Here is an 11,705-nt window from a genome sequence, read left to right as displayed (position 1 = left end):
ACAGAGGTGTAGTATATTGAAATTCACAGAGTAATTAGAACTGTTCAATCAATAAAAATATTGAATTATTTTAAACAGGTCAGATAAATAAATAAAACAACACATTCTCAATTGATATACATAGGCCTACTTCATTGAAAAGCATCTCCACTGGTTGTAAACCTGTCTTGAGTGTATCTTTTTGAAGCTGCAGTACTTCCTTCTGTAAAACAAGCACTTCTCTCTGCAATATTGCATTTTTAATTTGAATCATATTTTTCTCTTTCTCCAATTTCAATACTTCAAAATGATATTCAGTTAAGTCTCTCTTATGCCTCTTGCTGTTTGAGGGGCTGATTGGAGCTGAACAGACTGATTTCGGGGACAGGGTTGGTCCCTCGCAGATACTTTGTGTCATGATGGCAGGAGCAGAGAGGGCAGGCATCGTATCTCCATCATTGAGTTCTGAAATACAAACACGTTTGAAACTTAACAGTTTGGTACGGCACAATAAATAAATGAAGAAAACGTTAGCTGTAGCCTAGGCTACTGTTAGATGTAACGTCAGGTGGCGACACAGATGAAACATTGTTACACTGAACTAGCCTAGCCTAGTCAAAGTTACAGTTAGGTCTAACGTTACATTTGCGTAGCCAAAACGTTAGGCTAAATTAGGCTACATCGTTAACGTTAAGCACACACATTAAACATAACGTTATTTCGCAAGCTATGTATGCCTACAGCTACATTTGCTAAAACGGTAGCATTAGCCTACAATTATTATATGATAATAATAACGTTACATAGTTGTGTGAACAAGCTCGGCGACTCACCTTCGAAGCTGGATGTTGCTAGCACTGGCTGATCAGCAATGGCATCGTCGTCAAAGGGATTTGGCAAGGGGGTTATTTGCTGTGGAATCATCTGGACTATCTTTGCTGACAACACATCCATTTCTCCAGATGGGGGCCCCTCCGGTGAGAAAAGTGTCCCTTCTTTCCTTGGCAGCGTCTTTTTTCGCCTTTGCTTTCAGGTTTTTCCAGCAGGCTTTTAGGTTGTTCACATCACGCTTGTCCTTGATCCCCACAGAGCCATTGAAACTTGTGCAGAGCTTGACCCATGCCTCTTCTTTTTTTGTCAGAGTGTAATTATCGGTTCGTTTGTCTTCAATTATTTTTGCGTGTTGTTCCATTAATTGATACAATAAGTGTTTTTCGTGAGTTGTGAAATTTGAGCTCCGTACTCGCTGCGACATTTTCCTTAGGACAGGCGTTAACGTTAGTCCATAGAACGTTTTAAATATTTAAAATGTATGCGATCTTTGGCTTCGCGAGCGTTTGCTTGCTACTTATGAGACCGTTTACAAAAGTAGGCTTATGATTCAAGAGAATAGCCTAAAATTGTCGCTCACTTATGTACACTGATCCATCATGGCGGACTATAATCACCGATCAAGGTTTTAATCGCAGGTTAAGGTTTTAATCGTGGATTTGTTAAATCATGCTTAAAATTAAGTGGTGCAACATAGCTTGAATTAAATTTAAACCTAGATTTACAAAACCTTGATTAGGCCTAAACCAAGATTAATTTAATCCTTGTTGGTGCAACCCACGATAGTTTGGAAAAAGCAGAGTATTCCCAAGGCTTGGCGGAGGGCTGGGGGAATATTTATTCCCAAAGAAAAGGACCCAGTGGAGATTAATCAATTTAGGCCAATTAGTCTACTGAATGTTGAAGGGAAGGTTTTCTTTAGTGTGGTGGCACGGAGACTGACAAATTACCTTGAAAGGAATAAACTAATTGATACCACGGTGCAAAAAGCTGGAATTCCTGGCTTCTCCGGGTGCTTAGAGCATACCCACACAGCAAAAGGATGTATGACGACCTCCGGAACGGACCCGCGAAACGGACCCGTATCGGAGTCCAGATGCTCTCAGGAACGGATCCGCTACGAAGGCGGATCGCGGACCCGCCGTGGCTCCGCGCTGCATCCGCCCCGCATCCGCGATTAAAACCTTACCTCCGCGGCGGGTCCGTTTGGGACCCGCAAATTGATACATACATCCGCCGCGGACCCGCAACGGACTCATAAAGGCTCATCTGGCCCGGGTCCGTTTCGGACCCGTTTATCTCATTTTCAAAATTCCTTCTGTTCTTGCTGTAGGATTAAATAGGATAAACTATAGGATAAAAGTAAAACTTTCACTAGGCCTAGCCTAGGCTACTACAGCAAGATAGGCCTACGATTAGCATCGCCTCGTATTTTTAACTTAACAATACTGTCAATAAACCTAACAGAAAAGGTTTAAGTCAAGACATCAATTTACTGTACAAACGTGATTACTACTCAATGGAAATATAAAATGGACATTTATGGAAAGTTACAGGTTATAAGCTATTCTGTTTTTGTTAAGTAGCCTACGTTGCCTAGGCTACTCTACATGAATTTTGAGGTCAAAACCTAATTTAGTGCTTTATCAGCCTAGGTCAGTGCAGACATGAAATGCTGTGCTATGCACATCTAAAATATCAGAAAATGAATAACTGGTGAATGACAAGAAGTTCAATAAAAAGATTGTTTAATGCTTATTTCTCCTATTACTCCATTTGTGTGGATGGAGGCGGAACACGTCTCCTCGTTGCCCGATCCACCGCCAGTTGAAACACCTAATTGCGTGCTTGGTGACCTCAGCGTCCGTGGCTGACCGTGTCACCATGTTTTTCCTCACAGCACCTGTAATCAAACAGACAGATATGTTTATGTTTATGGTATGTAGCATCCAAAGCCAAGTATGCTTACACAATACAATATATGAGATAGCTATTAAGGAGATTAAATTTAAAAAGAAACATGACTTACAAAGCTCCTCTGTTCGCTGCACGTTGAGGGCTGGTGTGGGGGTGGAGGGAGTTGAGGAGGGACTGCCATTCCTGGCCCATAGTGAGGTGGGCGGTGTGCGAGAGGGGGAAAAAATGTATTAAATGGTAGTCATCATTGATAATACACATGGGGCCTTTCTATTCACTAATATTTCAGAGATCAGTCCCTACCTTGAGTAACTCTCCGTATGTTAAATGCGGGTGCAGGTGCAGGGAGTTGAGGTGGTGAAGAGTGTTGCGGTCCTGCCCCATGGTGAGGTGCTAAGGGAGAGAAATGGTTGTGATCTGTTAACCATGGTAGGCTGAGAGCTACAGGGCCAAACAATGGCAAACAAAAACAAATCTCTGGTCATACTGGACATGAATTTGTTTCAACATTTTGGTATGCACTATCTATCTCAACTCCATGAATGGATTGACATTGAAATCAATGTGTTTCAATACAATCTGATAATAATGAATGAACTTTTCAGGCAATATTGCATGAATGCAGATGTTTTAACTGACAAAATATTTGGCTGAGATTTATGTAATGTATGAAGTATGCAGAAAATCTGAGATGGTAATGCAGATGCAATCTGTTGATTTGAAATAGAGTGACTACTGCTGTGTTAATATAGATGGGGCCACTGTATTCAATTTTATTTCAGAGATCAGTCTTTACCTTAACAGTTTTCTCCAGGTTGAGGGGTAGTGACTCTGCTGCCTGGCACTCGGCAAGATGGTGGAGCTGGAGGAATAGATACAAGGAGAGGGGAATGTCTTTAGCACTAAGAATGTTAACCATATCTCTAATATTAATATTATGATTTAGTTATTTCAATGTTAAGAGATTATTACTTACTTTGCCAGTGCAATTGGCTTAGGTTTGAGGCTTCAACTGATATACCAGGCGAGTTGGAAGGTACCTCAGAGATGCAAAGTCACCATTTACTGGCTCTTCTTCACTCTCATCAGAGTCCCCGAAACGATGGCTGTTAAATAACCATATCATTATGGTTATTGCAATCCCAAAATTTCCAAATATACATATAGTACAAGCATCTCTGGTCTATTTTGGAATGCTACGGGAATGTGTTCACATTACATTTTAACAACCCAGAAAGTATCTTCATCAAGCGAACCCAACAGAGGCAATCGTAACGTTAGATGGTAGAATCCAGACGATAAAAGTTGACGCTGCAGAACAAACAAAATAGAAGATGGGGACCAAGTTCCATACAGTTAAGTTACGTTAGCATAATAAATCACAAACAGACGCCAATACCCATTAGTTGTCTGAACCGACTTAAACAGTGATTAAAATGCCGAGGCTTTCATTACAAAGATGGCAGAAGGACACTAAAGTTACGTATGAGACCAAACTTGGCAAAATGCAAACGTTAATGCACAGCTAGCTAGAAGCTAGGGCTAAACCATTATCAGTGAGTCAACATGATAAAGTTGTAGCTAGGTAGCTTTCATAGCAGACGAGTGCTTCACTGACTTCATTGACTGAAATACCAGTGCCAATGTATCAGCTTAATCAAGGATTGCATCGCAAACGTGATCTCAAACATATATGTATAATAGACATTAGCAATAACTTATGCAATTGCGCCTAGCAGCATGCTAGCTAGCAGCTGTATGCCGCTAGCATAGTAGCACTATGGACAACAGCAACACATTAAAACAGACAAGACCAGACTAACGTTAAATAACAATGTGTGTTTTTTAAATCACACTACCATAACATATTCTGCCGAAATTGCTAACCCATTTTAAAACAAATAGGCTACAGACTCATATGAGCATCACAGCTAACAATAACCTTAACTTAGCCTGTTGCTCAAAATTACAAACGTCTGCACTAACGTTAACGTTAGTCCTAATATCAAACAACGTCATTATAATCAATAAACATGATAAGTACGTTTTAAGTATAAAACCACAAAGGCCAATGTGAATGTCGCAATATATTAATAAATATCACTTACTCGAGAGGGTTCAGCGCAACCGTGTCCCAGCAAAGAAAATATCCACTAGTATGACTCTTCTCGGCTCTTGGTGTACTGTCATGTTCAACCGTTACAGTACAGGCGCGTCCGCGCCCGCGGATCCGACATGGGTCCACTCAGGACCCGCTGTTTGACAGTAGAATTTACGGAGCCGCCTGGAGGCGGAGCTGATCCTCTGTGCGGCACCAAAACGAATGCGACAGTCACGCGGGTTTGGCGACTTGAAGGCGGATCCGCCTAGGAGTCTACTGCTGTGTGGGTACCAGCATGATTTGGCACCAAATTCAATTAGCAAAGCGTGAGAAGAGAGACCTGCACGTTGTGTTCTTGGATTTGGCTAATGCTTTTGGGTCTGTGCCGCATAGTCTGTTGTGGGAGGCCTTTGATTATTTCAGAATCCCAGGTAGCATTAAAAGCCTAGTAAAAGCATACTTTCTGGATATTCAATTATGTTTTACTACAGCTGATTACACCACAGGTTGGCAACAACTTGAGATAGGAATCATGGCCGGATGTACCATCTCCCCACTTGCTTTTACAATGGCAATGGAGGTCATTATTAGGGCCTCAAAATGGGTAGTGGGCGGGGAGAAGTTGCAGGGAGGGCCACGCCTCCCCCCGATTCGGGCTTTCATGGACGACATGACAACCTTGACGACAACCGTTCCATGCACCAACAGGTTGCTGGGTAAGTTAAATAGTAATCTGCAATGGGCCAGAATGAAGGTGAAACCAAGTAAGTCTAGGAGTCTCTCAATTATTAAAGGGAAGGTAACAGATAAGAAGTTTGCTATAAATAAGGAGGTGATTCCCACAGTTCTGGAGAAACCAGTGAAGAGCCTGGGAAGGTGGTATGATGCAAGCCTTAGTGATAAATCACAGGTTGAAGACTTGAGACAGGTCACTAGGCAAGGTATTGCAAAAATTGACAAGTCGGGGCTGCCAGGTAAGCTCAAGCTGTGGTGTTTGCAGTTTGGTTTGTTGCCTCGGCTAATGTGGCCATTGACAGTTTATGAAGTTCCTCTGTCAAAGGTAGAGAGGTTGGAAAAAATGATCAACTCCTTTGTCAGAAAATGGTGCTTAAGCAGTGTAGCCTTGTATGGGAAGGGTATTGTAGAGTTGCCAATATCTAGTCTGACAGAGGAATTTAAGTGTGCTAAGGCTAGATTGGAATTGACTCTTACTCAGTCCAAGGACCCAGTGGTGAGGAAAGTTGCACCCTCAGTTAATGCAGGGAGGAAGTGGAACCCAGAGCAGGCAGTTAAGCAAGCTCAATCAGCATTGAAGCATAGAGATATAATGGGCCATGTGCAGCACGGGCGGGGGGGTCTAGGGGTGGGTGCAAGTAAACCCTTGTGGAGTAAGGCTTCTGCAGGAGAAAAGAGGAAAATGGTAGTGGAGGAAATGCATAGACAGGAGGAGGCTGTAAGATGTACTAAGGCAGTGTCGCAGGCAAAACAAGGGCAGTGGGTGAACTGGGAAGGGGTGGAAAAAAGACAGATTAAATGGAAAGATCTATGGGGCATGGAAGCTAGTAAGATCAGATTTATGTTAGGTGCTACATATGATGTGCTCCCATCTCCCAAGAATTTAAGTCAATGGTTTGGTGAGGATGATAAATGCATACTTTGCTCGTGTGTGGGCAGTCTCCACCATATCCTATCAGGATGCAAGGTAAGTCTCACCCAGGGGCGGTATACGTGGCGTCATAACCAGGTATTGAAATGTGTGGCAGCGGCAATAGAGGATAAAAGAAGAGAAGTCAATTCATTAGCAGCTAGTAAAGGGGTAAGGCAAATTAACTTTGTACGTCAGGGGGATAAACCTTGTTCCGCGAAGGCCAGGTGCAAAACCGGCCAGTTGAAAAATGGGGCGGGCTGGGAAATGAAGGTTGATCTTGGCCAGCAGATGGCGGTACCTCCACATATAGTGAGTACTAAGCTACGTCCTGACGTAATTCTATGGTCGGATTCAGAGAAGATAGTTTACTTCATTGAACTCACTGTTCCTTGGGAAGACAGAGTGGAAGTGGCCAATGAGCTGAAGAGAGCTAAATATACTGAAATAGCAGAGGAGGCAGCTAAGCGAGGTTGGAGTGCACGATTAAGGCCTATTGAAATCGGTGCACATGGGTTTGTGGCCAGATCTGCTATTGGCTTGCTGTCTGAATTGGGCATTTGTGGTCGAAGTCTAAGGCAGGTGGTTAGTAACATGTCCTTAGCAGCAGAACGGGCAAGCGAATGGTTGTGGGTAAGGAGAAGTTACCCTTCCTGGGGCGCAAGCTAAGGTAAGCTAACTGACTCATTTGTTTTGGTCGTGGGTAAGGAGAAGTTACCCTTCCTGGGGCGCAAGCTAAGGTAAGCTAACTGGCTCATTTGTTTTGGTGGTGGGTAAGGAGAAGTTACCCTTCCTGGGGCGCAAGCTAAGGTAAGCTAACTGGCTCATTTGTTTTGTGTTTGTGATGGACTGTGCCTAGGTTGATGGTACTTGGCTAAGGTTCTTTATGGTTTATGATTCAGTCCACATCAACGGGACGGACCGACCTAGCCAACTTAAACCATGCCTAGGTTGGTTAAGGGTATTTGGATGCTTGTTGTGGTAATATGGGGCAGCATGGGGCGTAAGCTAACTGCTAACTGCTGGCTAATTTGTTTTGTGTTTGGGATGGGGCCTAAGATAATGGGCTAAGCTAACTGGCTAATTTGTTTTGTGTTTGTGATGGGCTGTTCCTAGGGTGATGGTACTTGGCTAAGGTTCTTTATGGTTTATGGTTCAGTCCACATCAACGGGACGGACCGACCTAGCCAACTTAGACCATGCCTGGGCTGGTTAAGAGTATTTTGAGTATTGGATATTTCAATGTGGTAATATGGTGGTAGCATGGAGGGGAGTGTCTCCAGGACGCTGGTTTCACTGTTAAGCCTTCATGAGGTGTCGTGGGCCTAACTTAACGAAACATCGGTGAAGGAGGGTGCCCACTTGATAACCCCAATGACATGCCGCATACTATATAGGCTACTGCTGTTGGATAGGCCATTTGCATTGTGCTTGTGACCATTTGTTGGCGGATTTGTGGGTAGTGTGCTTTTTAAAGTTAAACTTGAGCAGGGGCTTCTGAATGTGTTTTTACCTTGGATTTTGGCACAAGGGATTTTAACATCTAATCCTGTGTATTAATGTAATGCTGCATTAACTAAGCGAGTTGTGAAGCTAAGTCTGACGTGATTTTGCTTACAGATTGGTGTGAAATCATGCTCTCACAACAACCACGCTGTTATCTTAAAAAGGACATCACGCAAAGGTTGCCTTCAAGTAAGCAAAACGATGCTTTGAAAAGCGTCGTGTTTCTGGAAAGGCAAGGGGGTAGCAACAGGACAACCTTACAGAGACTGACAGGTCCGATGGAAGGGCTAACGTTAATGTTATGAGAGTTAAAATATGGGATCTTTTACGGGAAAATACTAAAACGGCAGCGGGAAAAGGCTCAAATACGTGAGAAACCCGGAGGGTTTAGGGAGGGTTGGCAGTTAACGTTACTAACTACACCTTTGAAACACATAGCAGCTAGTTAAAAGTACATTACATGCGTGAGTGGTTGTTAGCACTAACGGTTAGCAGCTACTAAACTAGCAGGTGCCAGAGCCCGTCGGAGCACAGCTTACCTTAGTACGAATAACTGTGTTCCCACTGTTTCCTGGCTTTACGATCTGCAGCTCCTGAACCCATCCATTCGTGAACTGCACATGAGACTCCAAGGACTTGTAGCTTCGGAACTGTTCTGAAGTATAGGCGCTCACACCACAAACAAGGTAGCCGAAGACGTCTGATATGCAAAACAGTGGCAACAAGTCGTCGTCGGTGCTCCACTCATTGTTTGGAACTTCATATGGATCCAAATTATTAATAATGCTGATTTTGTTAACATACCGGTCCCTGGCTTCTCTATTTAATGTGTCCCGGTAAATTCCAGATCCTTTTCGGGATTTTAACATCTTTTTTCTATCTATTCTTTCTCAACTCTACTTCTATGTCTCTTCGTTCAACAACGTTAGCGTTATGTCAGAGTTATGTTAACGTTCGCGTAGCCATCAACATGGCCGCCACGTCCCACAATGCAACGCGGATCCCACGCCCTATTAGTAGGCTATTGAAATGTTGTGGTAGGCTATAAATCAGGCATCATGTTATTTCTAATTTTGTGTTAATGCTGTTTTAGCACTGATAATCGCGGATTCGCGGTGGTATTGAAGTGTTTTGTAACCTTCAGGAGTTCATTTCATTTGTAGACTATTGCTTTCACATTTCACCTTTCTTGGGAAAGAAGGCTGTTAACACTTGTTTTTCCTCATTTCTTTTTTTCTCCCTTTCCTGCCTCTCTTTTCTTTTCTGGGAACCGGATTTAGCTTTCTTAGACTTAGACATCTTCACACCGTGACCGTCTGCATTGCCGCTTCGGCAGAATGAACGTTACTTAAAAAATGCGCCTAGCAGGGGAAGGCGGACTGAACCATTTCGTGCAAGGGAGAGGGTGCCTGCCCTCAAACAATGTTGGCTTGGACACAATTTAATACATCAATCAACTGTTGCATTTACCCGAAATATTTGCATCTATATTAGTTAATAACATTTATTAAGATCTTTAAATTAAGGAAATTATTTATTATTAAGGAACATAAAATTCAACTCCTTAGGGGCCCTCCCCCCACTTGGGGCCCGGGTAATTTATTCCCACTTGTCCCCCCACTATGACGCCCTTGTCAGGCGCGTAGCAAGCGTGGGGGATGTGGGTGTTATAACGTACACACTTTTGCTGGAACATGATTCTATCCCCCACACTTTTTGTCAGATTAAAATGAAAGTAAAATATGGAAATAGGCCTAAACGCTCCCGTAAAGAGTTGGAACCGTATCTACCATAACACACACACAAAGAGACACAAATAGGTCTGTTGATTTGATTGAATGGTCATCCAGCCAATCATATCAAGTTAGCCAGTGATGAACCTGGGGGTCGTTTCCAGAAAGCGTCGTTTGCTAACTTGCGTCGCAACCTTGGTAGTACGCTCCATCGTTCTTGGATTTGGTGTTTCTAGAAAGGGTAGTTCGAACTCTCAATCGCAAACAAGGACGCAAAGTTTGGTCGTTTGAACTACTGCCCCTAGGCAGTCGCACTTGTGTCGTTCCTTGGTAGTTCCTGTTGGTGTCCGGAGCGCCTAACCAAAACTTACAACCGCCTAACCAAAATTTGCGAAGTGGATGTTTATCTCGTGACTCAATGATTGATCTATCCTGTAGCTTAATTTTGATTAAGACACTGACTCCCCTAATTGGCTCATTCTTGCTATTTATGTTAATTCAAGTATTGCCTTGCTTTTAGTATTATAATCTTCACAGTCCCTTACATCACCAGTGATAAATAGTGTAGTGGCTAAAGCAGATGACTTATTATCCCAACGTTGTAGGTTCGATTTTCTTATGATGTGAGATTGTCTTCTTGCTTCTCGCTACCTGCAGGTGAACTAGTGTGACATTCAATTGTTTTTGACTGGTGTATTGTAGGCCTACCTATGGTCTCTCGATGTAGAGTAACTATATACATAAATATGTATGGTCAAAACCTATTGTTGTGTCTCGTAGGCCTACTCTTAGTCAGAGATGAAAAGAAGACATAGGACGCGAACTCCGGCCGAGCGCTCAGTGCACTGACGCGCTGCCGTTAAGCCACGAGACAGTTGATATGTTATGGGATACCCAGACATTTGTCCAGGCTATATATTTTTTCCAACATAGATATTTAACACAAATAATGACTCATATTGGTCTGCTTAAATTAACTGTTTTATATGCTTGCAATAGGTTTAGGTTTTGGCTGATGGCAATGACAATGCCAGCATTAATCACTCGGTTTAGAAAAGTGTCGACATAGGCCGTGACAGAACATTTCTAGGGGGTGGGGTATTATACGTTGCCACTGTTTCCACCAATGATATGTATCGCTGCATCATCAACAACGTTGTTGGAACTACGGTGTTCGAACGTCGGAGGTAGTGAATTGCGACACAGGTACGATGCTTTCTGGAAACAGGTGTAACAGTGTCGTTGTTTGGTCGCAGGTTGCGTCGTACCATGGTGGTTGAGCAACGTCGTTGCTAACTTTTCTAGAAACGACCCCCTGATCAAATTCAAAGTGTGCATCTTTCAAGGTGCTGCTGCTTGGGTCTGCATTATAAAGTCTGCAGTGAGCAGATTTCAGGTAGAATTGAAATGATAATTGTTACCGCATTATGCTAATTTAGTAAACCAAAATTCACTGTCTGACTGACAGTTTTTGTCACAATGTATAAATGCAGAGAGTCAAAGTGAAAGCGGGGGTGCGCGCACCAAGGCACTTGTTTGTGCAGAAAGACCTTGGCTATACTGTTCTCAGAGCATTTTGCTTTCTCTGTCTATGATCTGCAGCTTTTCTCAAACTATGGGCCTCCTCAACAATTAACCTACTGGTCCACGTAGCCGCGACATTAAGTTATGGCCGGTGCTGGAGATCTTAAATACGATCGCGTTCCATTTAGAACATCTTATTTTGATCTTACAAACGGAGGCGTCAAGACACATTTGAGTTCTACATCTGAGAACTAAGATTTCCAGCATGTAGAACTCAAATAGAACGCTTATGAGCGCTCATGCAATGTGTGTGTCCCTGCAGCAAGTGAAACTAGGTAACGTGGGCTAGAAGCAACAATAGCTTAAACAACATAGTGGCTTCCTGTAACTATTAATGGAAAAAGAAACTGCTAATCATAATCTTTAAATTTAAATTAATTAAGCTGGCTATATGCAACACAATTTATTT

General features: G+C 42.9%; 1 long non-coding RNA gene across 2 annotated transcripts; it reads right to left on the bottom strand.

The window, feature by feature from the left end:
- Positions 1-2,541: 2,541 nt before the first annotated feature.
- Positions 2,542-5,076, bottom strand: LOC143118531 (uncharacterized). 2 transcript variants are annotated; one of them, XR_012986182.1, is made up of 6 exons: positions 4,836-5,076; positions 3,704-3,833; positions 3,524-3,589; positions 3,031-3,120; positions 2,840-2,910; positions 2,542-2,713 (listed from the first exon to the last, which is right to left on the bottom strand). It is a non-coding gene; the product is annotated as an uncharacterized LOC143118531 (long non-coding RNA). The 2 variants fall into 2 exon arrangements; XR_012986181.1 differs by lacking the exon at positions 4,836-5,076 and adding an exon at positions 3,947-4,440.
- Between the last annotated feature and the right edge of the window lie 6,629 nt (positions 5,077-11,705).

Source organism: Alosa pseudoharengus, unplaced genomic scaffold (assembly GCF_046254945.1).
Source record: "Alosa pseudoharengus isolate Yale_2024_CS ecotype anadromous, Long Island Sound unplaced genomic scaffold, YU_APseudo_1.1 YU_APseudo_1.1_scf_12, whole genome shotgun sequence".
NCBI classification, from domain to species: Eukaryota; Metazoa; Chordata; class Actinopteri; order Clupeiformes; family Clupeidae; genus Alosa; species Alosa pseudoharengus.
Note: the sequence above shows the minus strand (reverse complement) of the source record. Positions and strands in the feature narration are given on the sequence as shown.